Source organism: Diospyros lotus, chromosome 13 (genome assembly GCF_014633365.1).
Source record: "Diospyros lotus cultivar Yz01 chromosome 13, ASM1463336v1, whole genome shotgun sequence".
Classification (NCBI taxonomy): domain Eukaryota; kingdom Viridiplantae; phylum Streptophyta; class Magnoliopsida; order Ericales; family Ebenaceae; genus Diospyros; species Diospyros lotus.
The window spans coordinates 38,605,199-38,620,566 of record NC_068350.1 but is presented as its reverse complement, the minus strand read 5'-3'; the positions used below and the strand labels follow the sequence as shown (position 1 = coordinate 38,620,566).

Here is a 15,368-nt window from a genome sequence, read left to right as displayed (position 1 = left end):
TAGCGATGGAATATTTCTGTTGCTAAAGCCCAAAAATCTGTCTTTAAATCAGTTTAGCGACAGAACACATCCGTTGCTGAATTCCTCGTCGCTAAATTTTGTAACAACGGATCGGTCAGCTGGTAGATCCATTAGCTAAATTTTGTAGCGGTGGAACATATCCGTTAATTGGTAGATCCCCTAGGGGAGATTTCCAGAATTCGAGAAAAATGAAGTCATTTGAGTCCCTAGAGTTCATTGTAACCTTTTATAACATTTAGCCCTACAAAGACAATAAGATATTTATTTGAAAATGGTCTCGCTCTCATACTTGACGCTTGGCAGAATGAAAAAACAGGTGACCATACTTCTTTTCATGTTGATTCAATGTGTTTTCCTTTTGCTTTCAATTATCGTTCAATTACTCCTTTCTTGGTTTTTATTTTTTTCTTTTTGGTCACTATATGCAGTTCTTATATCTTCATTGCCTAGTAATCAAATAATTTCATTTGATTTTCACCGCAGACTAGACTGCTTGGTGTAGTCTTAACCTTTTTGTGTTTTTTTTTTCGGGCAAAAAATGCAGTCTTAAATGTTGATATTCTTGTGCTATTGTCGTGCTTTATCTCCACAAAATCTAAATTTTTAAGATTATAAATTTTAATTTTTTTTTTAGAGAAAAGTGCAATCTTAACTGTTGATTTTCTCGTGCTCTACCTCCACAAAGTTTAAATTTCTAAGATTATAAATTTTAATTCTTGTATTTTCAGAAATAAAAAAATACAACAATGGCATTGGAAAGGAGCTCTTTTGTTCTATAATGGCTTGGAGAGGTCAAGCTAGAGAAGGCCCATCTTTTCCTTTTCTTTTTGTTTTTTTATATTTGAATCAAATTGTAATATCTTGAAATTTGGAAATTAAATAAATGAGTATTAATTTAGTCGGGAACGATTAATAATTGCTACATTTTGCATTTGAAGTGATTTTTTTTTATTTATTGGAATTGAATAAATTGGTGACTGGTTGATAATTAGTAATTTTTGCGTATAAAATGGTTATTAAATATTTTTGGGATTAAGAGAAGTATTAATTATTGTGTTTGTGGGTTAAAAGGAAATATTAATTTATTTGTGTATTTGGAGATTTAAGAAAAATATTTATTTATGTTGTTTTGAGAAAATGATTATTTAATTGGGAGTATTTATGAAAATAGGAAAATAAATTAATTTAGTGGATTTTCTGAAAATTCGGGGTATAAGTATAAATAAGAGGAATTGGAGTTTGGGGGTATATGTGACGTTTTTGGAAGTCAGGGGGTTAAAGTGTGATTTGCGGAAATGGGCTAGAATTACTTTAAAATTAATGGGAGGCGCATTATGTAGTGAGAGAGCAGCTAGCTCTGCTGGCACACGCGCAAGGGATGAGGCGGGAGGTCGCGGGTTCAAGGCGGAGCAGATGCGCGTGCTGGAGGATTTTGGTTGATTTTTCAGCCAAAACCCTTGCCGTTTTGGGCAAGGCGGTGGCAGCCATGCGCGGCTGCTAAGCGCACCACATGGCGCACTGTGGGCCGCCCATTTACCTTACTCGCTAAGCCTCCATTTTTTCTTGTATAAAAGGCCAATTTTGGCCAAATTCAGCCATTTTTGAAGCAGCAACGGGCGAAGGAAAATCAGAAAAGAAGAACAGCGCATGTGGGCCATTTTTGGGGGAGAAATTTGAGATTAAATGAAGTTTAATCGCGGTTTAATTATTCTAGTAAGTAGAGAATTATGTGTTAAACATTCTGTACGGTTGGAATTTCGTTTTGAGTCCTATTTTGCTAATTTTGGGAGTTATTCTATTTTACAGCGTGTATTAATTTGGTGGTGTTTAAACGTAGAAACGTTGTAATCAGCTTAAATGAGGCAAGTTCCCTCTACCCTTACAATTTTTTCCATTTTATGAACCCCTCGCCTTCCCTTAATTCGTTTCGGTGTCACGTATTAATTATACGAATTGAGGATTTTATTAGTATGATTTAATTTAAATTAAATATGAGACTCATTGGGGTTTTATTTGTGGTGTGCTTACGTGGGATTTTATATGGTTAAATTATTTATATTACTCGGTTAGATTTAATTAATGTGAGCCATGATTTTATTAATTGCTAGAGAAACGTTTTACTTCGCAGCGGGAGTGCAAGAAAGGTAGGAAACGACCATGTAAAGGCAAGCTCCCAACTCTTTCTTCCTGTTCTTTAATTCCCGTGAGAAACTCCGAGGTTTCTCGTATTTTATCTCCTCCCTTACATTAATTCGGCTCCTGGCCTTATTTATTGAGCTATTATTCATTTGTTATAATTTGAATTAAATTCGGAACTTCTAGAACTTTGTTTGTTGTGAGCCTACGGGGGTTTGTACCGCCTCCATTCCTTTCAGAATGATGCCGAACCCAGCTTGGGGACTAGGTTCCTAGACGTGCGGGTTTATTTACGATTTTATCAGGTTTATTTATGATTCAGTTGAGCTATCAAGCAGTGGGGCAGAGGTCAGCTGTTTGGTGACGTTGGGGTAGACTATTGTATGACCCTACAGTGGACTATCGGGTAGACACTCCTATTCACTGGCCGTTGATCGGTGCCGGACACTACTGACTAGCTCTACCAATATGTGATTTACTGCAAGTTTAGATTCATTATATTACTGTTCAATGATTTGATATGCACATGGGTACGGGTTGCATGTTGGGATATTCATTTATTGAGTATGCTTGGACACGGACATTCTAGCTTGGTTAGGTTGCATCCAGCACGGGCATATGCATTGCATGTGGTTTACTATGGCCTAATGCCTGGATGTATGGGCCCTAGTGTATCACGTTGATGCTCATTACGCCATTGCATTTTTATGTGCATTACATGGTTACTGGTAGTTATTAGTTTTCGGACGGGAGAACCGTTCCGAGGGAGCCTATGGCTCGGGTGTTGGGAGTACCGACACGGACACACGGGTGGCAGGAGTACCGACCCGGGATGGCACGCACAGGCTGCTGGAGATATTTGTTGCCTTTCAAAGTAGCGGCAGGCTGGTATGGGACTTGGGTGCCGTGTGTTTTGTGTGGGCCCCAAGGACCAGTATGTGCTTTTATTTTGCTATACTATTGTGTTGTAGCGTCTCATGGCTTGTGTGTACTTGGGGGTTGGTGTTCTGGAGGAGAGCTTATTGGTTCTATACAGCCTTTAGCCTTTCTTTCTTTATGCTTGCTGAGTCTCTCGACTCACTTTGCTTTCCACATTCCAGGTAGTGGTAACGTGGGCCATGGCAATGGAGTCAGCTTTTAACAGCAGAGTCAGTATGGTGTACAGGCAGTCCCGTCAATCCCTGTCAACTTTGATGGTTGAGTAGGATTTACTCTATTATTCTTACTGTATCAAGTTATTCCTCGAGTCTCGTGTATGTCGGCACATGAGTCTGTATCCATTTATTTATCTTGTGACCGCTGTGCTAGCGGGGTACCCGTAGTGCATGCATGTATATATGGTTTCGCTTCCGTTGTTTTAAATCTTGTGTATGCATGCCAGTGTGGTTCTTGTCTTGTGGTTCATTCTTCCTCCTTCCGTAAGTGCTCCCGTTCGGTTAGTCCGGGTGGTTGGGATATCCAGGCGAGGGTGCTTACATAAATTAAAAGTATGAATAAAGAAATTATATAAATATATAATCGAAAACAAAACTGAAAATGAATCATATATAGTTGGCTGATGACACATTAGGTTCTCCAGCAAAAAATTATAAAAAATAAAACCACGTCAGGCTTTAATAAGAATAGTAGTACGACGACGATGAAGGGCGTGGAGGGCTACCGCATTTACCTCTTTCTTGGTTAGTGGTTTGCCTAAGTTCAGGGGTCGGATGAAGGGTCGAGTGCTTGTGTTGGTGATGTGGAGATGCCACTGGCAGAGGAGCCCCACTCGTGATGTTTGACCTCTAGTGAAGGGAAATCAAGGGAGTGTGACTCATCTGATGATGGCACGAGGTATAATGATTTGGGTACGCTTGCAGGATTTGATGTGTGTCATATCAGTGAGCATACGAGCTAGGGTCAGGGCCAATTGGATATGGAAAGCATCCAGAATAAAACACCCATTTTGTTGTGCTAAGTTTTATCAAACTTTAGTTATTTTTAAAATACCTTTAACATATTTTATCATCAAAATTACAAAACTAAATTTTGTATTTTGAAATTTACAGAAGAGTGGGGTAACATATTTTATCTTCTTTTTTTTTTTTTAATTTTTGTTTGAAACTTAAAAAAATTCAAAATTCCCTAGTTATTTATTAGATTATTTGAATAAATTTAAAAAAACAAAAATTAGTATTTTGAAATTTATAATTATTAAAGAATTAATTATTTATTATCATGGTCCACTTCTCAAAATTTTCAGATAATATAATTAACTAAAAATTTGGAAAAAAAAAATGAGTCCAAAGTCTTTAAAAAAATTGCCCTTAATGAATTGGATCAGATTAATTATTGACATGCCCCACACTATCAAAATTGCTATAACAATTAATTTGTAAATATTATAATTAATTTAAAATAAAAAACAAATCCCACGTTATTCTTCTATTCTATTATCAATCTATTCTTCTATTCTACTATTTAAGTAAAAACCCATTTTGATATAATAAAGTCTTAAATTTTTCAAAGAATCCATGTTAGTTATATATATTAGATTAGATAATAGAATAAAATTAAAATTTAAACAAAAAACTAAACTTTGAATTAGAATTTTGCTATTTTAAAATTTTTTTACAATTTAAAATTTTTAAAATGCCAGTTATTGGTTATATTAGATATTAGAATAAATTTAAAATTTAAATAAAATGATAAAATTGACAGTTTTAAAATTTAATATTTTTTTTGTAAATAAGAATTTCATTAAATGAAAAACCACAAAAACGTCTACATTTTTATAGTAGGAGATATCTCGAGCATGACAACAAACGACTAAATATGTAGTGGCCCACTCCTGGATAGTCTCGCTAGCATAGGATATCCGAAAAGAGGTCATCACAAGTGTGATATAGAACAATAACATACAACACCATAGTACTATCCTTAGACAAATTCAGCGGAAGCTAACATAAAGGTTTACAACATCTTGGACCATAGTCTACATAAAATGAAATACAAAGGCATTAACAAATTTTACAACATAAAATTTTCTCACACATGCCCTCATCACAAACACTAGCATGGACTATCTAGTTTGGAAGGTCTCTGTACAACTCTAACCCTGGGCTTTAGCCCCATTGGACTCGCCCTCAACCACTGCTTTACATTTACCTGGAATGACACGAGAGTAAACAAGGTGAGTCACAAGGCTCACCAAGTATATTTATGAAGCATGGAGATATAGAATCAAAGGCATGGATAATCAAGATAGAGTAAACAACAACTCTATGAGAAGATATCAGTATAACACAACTCATAAGTTTTCCATTTATGTTAATTTCCTATGCTATGATTATTATACATATTATGTAGTCATTTCCAGACTTATGCACATGCACCAACAATAAGGAATTTTCCACATAATTCCCAATGCTCCCACAACCAATATATCCATGTATCATGAAAATACATCAACAAAAAATAATAATGTGAGCCTCGCCTACCGGGTTGATGGCCACCTCACCCGCGTCATACATTCATACGATATCCTTTCTTACCCACAGACATAGCAGCCGCATAAAATAATAGGTGCGCAAATTAGTATAATCAAGCATCACATATGCATATCCCAATTTCATATCAATCCTCAATGATTAAGAAAAATCTCAATTCATGCTTATCATGCACAATTACATAAATTAAGGTGTGCACTATCTTATGATCAAATGGTAAATTTTAATGCATTTATTTACTCATACTTATAGAAATGTCCAACCAATATTTACTATATATTTTTACACTAATAATAACCACAAGGAATCAAAATTTATACATGCAAAAAACAACAAATCTTGCATGACACTAGACCCTAATCAAGCAATGTTATTCCTTAAGAAATGTAAGGTGACACAAAACCCTAATTAGATTTTAGCAATGTTCATCAAAAAAGCCAATTAATATTGTAAGATTTATCGAAATAAGGAGAATAAAACCCTTTTATCCAAAAATGAGGGTTATCAAGAATAATTCAAAAAATGGAAGAAACTAGACAAAAATCATAATTTTAAACATAAGAATGATAGACTACATAGGAAAAATTGAATAACAACATTTTTCAGAAATTTCCAGATTTCAAGCATATTTTCAAAAAATCTGATCCAGGCTCAATATTTGGTCAAATACCACAAATGATATACCAAATCAAATCCTAATGAGTCTAGTTTCTAGAATAACAACTAGATTTGAAATCCGAAATAACCTTAAGGAGATATTGTACAAAAACCGGAACAAGGCAGAATTCGTAAGAGTAATTTACAGAATTCTAGATAGAATTCAACAAGGTTGTTATGGGTCCAAATCATAAACAAAAATTTTAAATCTTATACTGAATTGAATCCTATGATGTCTAATTTATAGAAAAATAAACGGATCACAATTTGGATATAACCACAGAGCGTTATACTTCAAAACCGAAGCAAGAACAGATTATCCAAAAACAGAGCAGAAAATTTTCAGATTTGGGCAAGAATTAACAAGGATTTTGTAGGCTCAAAACGCAGCCAAAAATTCTAAAAAATTTACCAAACTAAGATTATCGAGTCTAGTTACACAGAAATAAACAGATCTTGAATCGGATATAACCACAGAGAATTATACCCTAAAGAGTATAACAAGGTCAATTTACTCGAAAGTAGTAAAATTTTCAGATCTTAGCAGGGATTTATAAGGTTATCACGAGCTGAAATCTTAGTCAAAAAATTCGATTATTGTGTCTAAAATGAATCTTAAGATGTCTAGTTTACAAAACAATAAACGAATCTCAATTTGGATATAACCATAAGAAGTTATGGGTCAAAGAACATAGCATGGTTAGTGAATCCGAAAATAAGAATTTAAGAGCAACAACTTAAAATTGAAGGAACCAAGCCTTCTAAGATGGAAACAAGGTTGAAGAACTTGCATTAAAAGATAAACAAGAGAAGAAGAGCTTACACAATCATGAGGAGAAGAAGAAGAAGATCTTGCATATGAAACAAAAAGGAAGAGAACTTGCCTTAGATGGTTGCAAATCCACATAGATGAAGACACCCCTTCAAATTGGAAATTCTCCACTTGAAGCACCAATAAAGAAGAACAATGGAGGAAGAAGAGACAATCGGGAGAGGGAGAAGGAGAAGGGAACAAGAAAGTAAGAAGGAAGAAAAGGAAGGGGAAATGGGGAGACTTGTTTCCCAACTCCCTCCAATCCATCTCCCTTTTGGTTTCCCTAATTTGCCCCTCATACTAACACACACAATTCAATTATCTCTAACCCGTTTTGGTCATTTTGCTATTTTCTTAATCTTTTTTATTTTTAATTAAGATACCATTCTCTATGCCCATGGTCCAAGCCCAAGTCAAAATATATGGTCCAATCCAACTAAGGCCCAATAGACTTTCCTTGAGATTTGGATTCAACCCAATTCATTTACACTTAAAATTTAATTATTTATCAATGGCCTAATTCAAATAAGGTCTAAACCCATTTAGCCCACAACTTTGAGGCTTTTCCACACACTTTATTTATACTCACAAAGACATTGATCCACCTATATTTATCTTCCAACAAAAATATTATTTTCATTAATTTGCCCCATTACCAATGCATATAATATTTTCAACAATTAATTAATAAAGGCAACAACTCTATTGTGCAAACTAAAATACCCATAACACCTAGACCCACAAACGGGTCATTACAAAACAAGCTCACAAAAAAGGTCCTCTATACAAAGAAACAATAAAAAGAAAACTATATAAATACTTACAATAATTAGAGGATATCTTTTGAAAGAGTGCCCCAATAAAATTAACAAAATTTAATAGTTTACATATTTATATTTTTAATTTTATTTTGTTGTTCTTGAAATACAATAATTAAAATTTATAATCTTGAAAATTTGAACTTTATGGAGGTAGAACATGACTGTAGGACAAGTAGGTCAATAGTTAAAATTATACTTTTCTCCCTTAAATAAAAAAATAATAATTAAAATTTATTATCTTGAAAATTTAGACTTTGTGGAGGTAGAGCACGACTATAGCACGAGAAAATCAGTAGTTAAGACTTCACTTTTCTCTCCCACTCACAAAAATTAAAAAAAATAAAAATCACAAAAAGGTTGAGGCTACATCAAGCAGTCTATGAAAGATTAGCCATTCTAATCTAGCTTAAAGAGATCCAAACCTTCGTATTTTCTTTTCTAATTTCTTGAAGCTTCAAAAGTACCCTAGGATGCTTGACCCCTCAATGATAGGTTTGCTATTCTTGGTGATCTCCTAAAAATTTCTGATTGTATTGAAGTTGCCTTGGACCTGCGAGAGGTTCTTCTTGTTGACCTGCTTGGTACCACAGGCTGCAAGGAAGTGCCCTCAGAGATGGAGATTCCTTTGCTCTCGCTAAAATAATAAGACAAGTTTGAACTATAAAATTAGTAGTTTTCAACAAAGAAATAATATTGCATATGAATTTATAGAAGAGGAGAACTCTTGTCACCTCTATCTAGACAATGCAGTCACAAAGAATTACACTAATTAAGGTGACCAATGACAAAAAGGGAACACTAATTAAGAATGTCTGATTAATTAATTTTTTATTGACTCACAATCCAAGTATTTACTCTCTTTAGCATGGATTCAAGAGATAAAATGCAAATGAATGCAAGAAACTAGATTATTTACTAAATACTTTCTAAGCACTGAAGTAATATTGGAGTGAAGACCTTATCAAGAGATGAAAGTTCCATCCTCAGATTTTGGAGCCTGCAACAAAAGATGTGATTTAATGAATTTTAACTGTCAATTTGTTAATGGATATATGGAATTAAAATGCCAATCAAGACATATATATATATTACCTCACTTGTAGGAGAAGACTCGTCAGACCTCTTGCAAGCCTCAATAGGGTCCTCTTTCTTCTCATATCCACTGTCTAACATGTTAAGAAAGATGGAGATATAAATGAGTAAATTGTGCCAAATATTTGACTTTCAAAGCTAGATATATATATATATTGCATAACACAACTACTTTAAAAGTAAAATAAAAATGCTGAAAAAGCACATGATTGCAATGTGAACTACAAATTGTTTTGTTTTTTAGGGGAACAAACCACACAAAATATTTGCGAACAAAAAGCATAAAAATAGCTGAAAATTGTTAATCCATTGAAAAATCTAGTGCCAACTTAGTGCTTAAGATGAATGCCATAATTCTTTTCCCAACTCATACTCTAGTAAGAAGGAAACCTAATCATTTTCTCCAAACGCTTTCAGCACAAAAGTAAATTAGAAAAGCATGGATAATGGCAAGAAAGTCGATGATAGAGCTGAGCTAATTTCGTGCCCTTTTCAAAAAATAACTTGATAAAATTCTTGCTCTATTTGTTTTTACTTAACTATTCATTTAATTGTTTTTGTCAAAAATTGAAATTAATTATTTGATTACCAAGTAATGAAGATATATGAACTGCATGTGGTGACCAAAAAGAAAAAAATAAAAATCAAGAAAGGAGTAATTAAACGATAATTGAAAGCAAAATGAAAACACATTAAATCAACATGAAAAGAAGTATGGTCACCTGTTTTTTCTTTCTGCCCAAGACTATTATGCTTGGAATTGCTTTCGTTGTCTAAAGGGTCAAGTATGACAGCAAGACCATTTTCAAGCTCTAACTCCTGTCCTTCAAAAGTACTTTTATGCTCTAGACCCCCGTAAGTCTCCGTATTGTTATAGGACACAAGAGGAGACAAATGATTTTGAAATTCAAAAAGATTATCGTTATGAAATGGTGGATCATTAACTGGTGTAGATTGTCCAGTGGAGATTTCTAGAATTTGGGAAAAATGAAGTCATTTGAGTCCTTGGAGTTCATTGTAACCTTTTATAACATTTAACCCTACAAAGACAATAAGATATTTATTTGAAAGTGCTCTCGCTCTCATACTCGACGCTTGGCAGAATGAAAAAACAGGTGACCATACTTCTTTTTGTTGGGTTTTGTGTTTCCTAATAAGGCCCAGGGCGATGACGATGGTTCGGGTTAGCTTCATCGGCTTCGGCCCAGGATTGAAGCAATGGTTCAACCCACTTATTGGCAGCCCATTTATAGAAGTCAGGCCATAAGCCCTTAACCCTCCATTTGGAGGAGAAATAGGCCATGGCCCATTTGCTCAAGCGAGGGAGGAAGCCCATTTCCCTTAGCCCATTTCTCTTTGTGCCCTAGGCCCTTAATATAAAAGGGATCATTTCCCCTTTTTGTGCCCTAGTCTGTGGCAGCCGATTCTCTTCCTTGGGCATCTTGCTGCGACCGATTGCTTCTTTCCATTGATGGCCGATCCTCTTGGGGTTTCTTTCCTTCTCAATCAGATGCTTATTTCCTTGCTGAGTGCTGCATTTTCCTTGTGCGTGGTGGCTGTTCGTCAATGGCGTTTGCAACGCCTATTTATTCCGAGTTGCTGTCTTCTCTTTGAGGTAAGTTTTTTCGGCCATTGTTGAACCCATATCTTTGTGATTACTCTCTGTCCCTTGGTGGATCCTACTGTGTGTGGAAGCTTGTGTGGCTTGTGTTAGGGGTGTCGATCGACCGAGAGACTTGGGGGGGGTTTAAGGGCTTCGGCTCTTGGGGCTTTTGGGCTCCTTTGTGGCTTGGTGTCCTTATTCGTTGGTTATTGCCTAAGTGGTGATTGAACGAGCCCAGATCTTAGCCTTGGAGTAGTCTTCGTGACTACCATTGTTGCTAAACAGGGAGTTTAATTTTCTGCCTTGATTTATTCTTGCAATCGGTTGTTTGAGTTTGATTTCGATTGAGTTCTAACCCACTATTTTGTAGAGTTTTTCTGCAACAATTAGTATCAGAGCCTCGTGTGGCTCCTAGGTTGTGCAAAATCAAAGCCTAATCGAAAAAAAAACCCTCTGGTTTTCTCTATCAATTTCACGATAAGGGTTTTATCAAAACCAAATCTGTGTTTCCTTGATTACTATGTGCAGGACTCGATTTGAGGGTGAAACAGCCCATAGCCAAAAATCGATCGACCAAGGAAAGTCCCCTTAACCGGTGGTGGTTCGTGAGGAGCCGACGGCATCAACGCGTGCCAACTCCAGCAGAGGTAGTGGTTCAAACTCTTTTCTGCTTACGGATTGTTAAAACAGCCCGCTCGGTGAGAAATTTCCAAACCCTAGTTTAAATTTCCAGTAACTAGCAGCCATTGTGTGGGGGTGGCCATTAGGATTGGGGGTTACCCTGTGGTGGTAACCATTGCTTGTTGCTAGAATTAGGATTATCTGTGATTTTCTTGTGTTAGCATAACTTGTTTTGATGCGGTTAAGTCTTGCTTAGAAAATCAATTGCTTAGTGCTGTGTGTGAATTTTGCCTGGTCTAATCCTTTGTGGGTTCAAGTGGCTGTTTATGATTTATTGTTATCTAAACTGCTTTGTGCATTTTTTAGATATTACTGAGTAAACCTGTGCTAATTTGTGTGATTACTGAAATTGCTAAGTGCTTGAAAAATTTGTTTCTAATCGATCTTTGATTCTTTGTGAATCTGCTGCCTAAGTTTGGTTTAAATTAAAACTTTGTGCTTTTCTTTTAAAATTTCCTTAGGTTGCATATCCTTTTTCTTATACTCTTAGTGGGTATCCAGTGTTTGTTTTGATATTTTATGTGTGATTTACTTGTGACTGTTTTTTAAATTGCTTAGTGCTTTAAAATTGTGCCTTGTAAATCAGTATTATCCCTGTTAAAATCTGCCCTCAATTGAATCTGTTTTGTGCATACCCGTTATATATTTAGGATATAGTGTGAAAAAAAAAAAAACTTAGTGTTTTACAGGTTGCACTACTTATTTGTGTGTTGAGCATATTCTTTGAGAACATGGCTACACATTTTGAAATGGGGATGTTCAATGGGAATGGTGATTTTTCTATTTGGCAACAGAAAATGAAAGGGATTTTAGTTCAACAAAAAGTATCAAAAGCCATAGATGGTAAATATCCTGAAAACACAACAGCTGAATGGAAATTAGAAATAGATGAACTTGCCTATACTTCTATAATCTTGCATCTTTCTGATTTAGTGTTCAGGAAAGTAGGAAAACTTGACACAACTAAAGAACTTTGGGAAAAATTGGAAAAATTGTATGTTAAGAAATCCACTCCTAATAAGCCTTATTTGCTTGAAAGTTTCTTTAGATTTAAGATTGACCCCTCTAGGGACCTAGATGACAATTTAGATGTCTTTAACAAGTTGGTTCAAGATATCACGAATTGTGGTGAAAAAGTGTCTGAGGAATATAAGGCTGTAATTCTTTTGAATGCCATTCCTGATGCCTTTAAGGAGGTAAAAAATGCCATTAAGTATGGTAGGGATACTTTAACACTAGAAATTGTCATAGATTCTCTTAAGAGTAAAGAAATGGAACTTGAAAGTGAGAAAATATGGTGAAGTCCATGTGATAAGGGGTAGGTCTCAGTTAAAAAGTCAAGAGGAAGGTAATAAGAATGGGAAAGGTAGGTCCAAGTCCAAAACCTAAGGGAAAGGTAAGAAGTGTTATGGTTGTGGGAAAATTGGATATTTTATTAAGGATTGTTATGTCAAGAAGGACAAACAAACGGGAAAAGAAAAAGAAGAGGCTAATGTAGTAACTTCCTATGACCCTAGTGAGGTTGGTGAGGTGTTCACACTCTTAGAGCATTTTTTGAGTGTCATGAATAGAACCTCAAGCTAGGTGGAGAGTCTTAGCCAACTCATTTTCAACTGAGATCCTAACCTAAGTGGTACGATGAGTTAGATCCTAGCCTAAGTGGGAGGATTAGAGAGATCCTAGCCTAAGTGGAAGGATGAGAGAAGGCCTTAAAAACATGTTTAAGCATTTGTTGCATTTCCTATGTGGATAATATGCATTTGTTGCATTTCCTATGTGGATAATATGCATTTGTTGCATTTCCTATATCGATGATATGCATTTGTTGCATTTCCTATGTGGATAATATGCATTTGTTGTAAGTTCATATTTAAGCTTTTGTTGCTTATAAGCATTTGTTGCTTGTCTAAGCATTTGTTGCCTATCCTATGCATTTGTTGCATGCTTTGCATTTGTTGCATGTGCTTGTTTCATGTTGCCTGTGTGTGCTGGCTCATTAGGAATCAAGGTGGAGATTGTTGGATTTTGTGTTTCCTAATGAGGTCCAAGGCGATGACGATGGTTCGGGTTAGCTTCATAGGCTTCAGCCCGGGATTGAAGCAACAGTTCAACCCACTTATTGGCAGCCCATTTATAGAAGTCGGGCCATAAGCCCTTAACCCTCCATTTGGAGGAGAAATAGGCCTTGGCCCATTTTCTCAAGGGAAGGAGGAAGCCCAAGCCCATGAAGCCCATTTCTCTTTGTGCCCTAGGCCCTTAATATAAAAGGGATCATTTCCCCTTTTTGTGCCCTAGTCTGTGGCGGCCTATTCTCTTCCTTGGGCGTCCTTGCTATGGTTGATTGCTCCTTTCCATTGATGGCCGATCCTCTTGGGATTTCTTTCCTTCTCAGTCAGATGCTTCTTTCCTTGCTCAGTGCTGCACTTTCCTTGTGCGTGGTGGCTGTTCGTCAATGGCATTTGCAACGCCTATTTAGTCCGAGTTGTTGTCTTCTCTTTGAGGTAAGTTTTTTCGGCCATTGTTGAACCCATATCTTCGTGATTACTCTCTGTCCCTTGGTGGATCCTACTGTGTGTGGAAGCTTGTGTGGCTTGTGTGAGGGGTGTCGATCGGCCGAGAGAGTTGGGGGGGTTTGAGGGCTTCGGTTCTTAGGGCTTTTGGGCTCCTTTGTGGCTTGGTGTCCCTATTCATTGGTTGTTGCCTAAGTGGTGATTGAATGAGCCCAGATCTAAGCCTTGGAGCAATCTTCGTGACTGTCATTGTTGCTAAACAGGGAGTTTAATTTTCTGCCTTGATTTGTTCTTGCATTCGGTTGTTTTGGTTTGATTTCGATTGAGTTCTAACCCACTATTTTGTAGAGTTTTTCCCCAACACTTTTCATGTTCATTCAATGTGTTTTCCTTTTGCTTTCAATTATCGACCAATTACTCCTTTCTTTGTTTTTATTTTTTTATTTTTGGTCACCACATGCAGGTCTTATATCTTCATTACCTGGTAATCAAATAATTTCATTTGATATTCACCACAGACTAGACTGCTTGGTGTAGTCTTGACCTTTTTGTGCTTTTTTTGGGGGGCAAAAATGCAGTCTTAAATGTTGATATTCTTATGCTACAATCGTGCTCTATCTTCACAAAGTCTAAGTTTTTAAGATTATAAATTTTAATTGTTAATTTTTTTAGAGAAAAGTGAAATTTTAACTATTGATCTTCTTGTGCTATAGTCGTGCTCTACCTCCACAAAGCTTAAATTTTTAAGATTATAAATTTACATTCTTGTATTTTTGGAAATAACAAAATACAACAATTGCATTGGAAACGAGATCTTTTGTTCTGAAATGGCTTGGAGAGGTCAGGCGGGAGAAGGCCCATCTTTTCCTTTTCATTTTTTGTTTTTTTATATTTAAATCAAATTAAAAGTATGAATAAAGAAATTAAATAAATATATAATCGAAAACAAAATTGAAAACGAATCATATATAGTTGGCTAATGACACATTAGATTCTCCAACCAAAAAAAAAAAAAAAAAACCACGTTAAGCTTTAATAGGAATAGCAGTACGACGATAGTGAGGGGACGTGGAGGGCTGCTGCATTTACCTCTTTCATGGTCAACGGCTTGCCTAAGTTTGGGGGGTCGGATGAAGGGGAGTGCTTGTGTTGGTGATGTGGAGATGCCACTGGCAAAGAAGCCCTGATAGCGATGTTTGACCTCCGATAAGGCGGAATCAGAGGAGTGTGACTCATCTGATGGTGGCACGAGGCATAATAATTTGGGCAGGCCTATAGGGTTTGATGCATGTCAGACCAGTGAGCATGCTGGCTAGGGTCAGGGCCAATTGGATATGGAAAGCATCCCGAATAAAACACCCATTTTGTTGTGCTAAGTTTTATCAAACTTTCGTTATTTTTAAAACACCTTTCACATATTTTATCATCAAAATTACGAAACTAAAATTTATATTTTGAAATTTAGAGAAGAGTCGAGTTACATATTTTATCTTTTTTTTTTAAATTTTTGTTTGAAACTTAAAAAAATTCAAAATTCCCTAGTTA

The 15,368-nt window shown here is 35.8% G+C and overlaps 1 long non-coding RNA gene across 1 annotated transcript; it reads right to left on the bottom strand.

Moving 5' to 3' along the window:
- Positions 1 to 4,942: 4,942 nt before the first annotated feature.
- Positions 4,943 to 9,107, bottom strand: LOC127789081 (uncharacterized). The gene is made up of 4 exons (XR_008020490.1): positions 9,030 to 9,107; positions 8,895 to 8,934; positions 8,360 to 8,571; positions 4,943 to 5,304 (listed from the first exon to the last, which is right to left on the bottom strand). It is a non-coding gene; the product is annotated as an uncharacterized LOC127789081 (long non-coding RNA).
- Between the last annotated feature and the right edge of the window lie 6,261 nt (positions 9,108 to 15,368).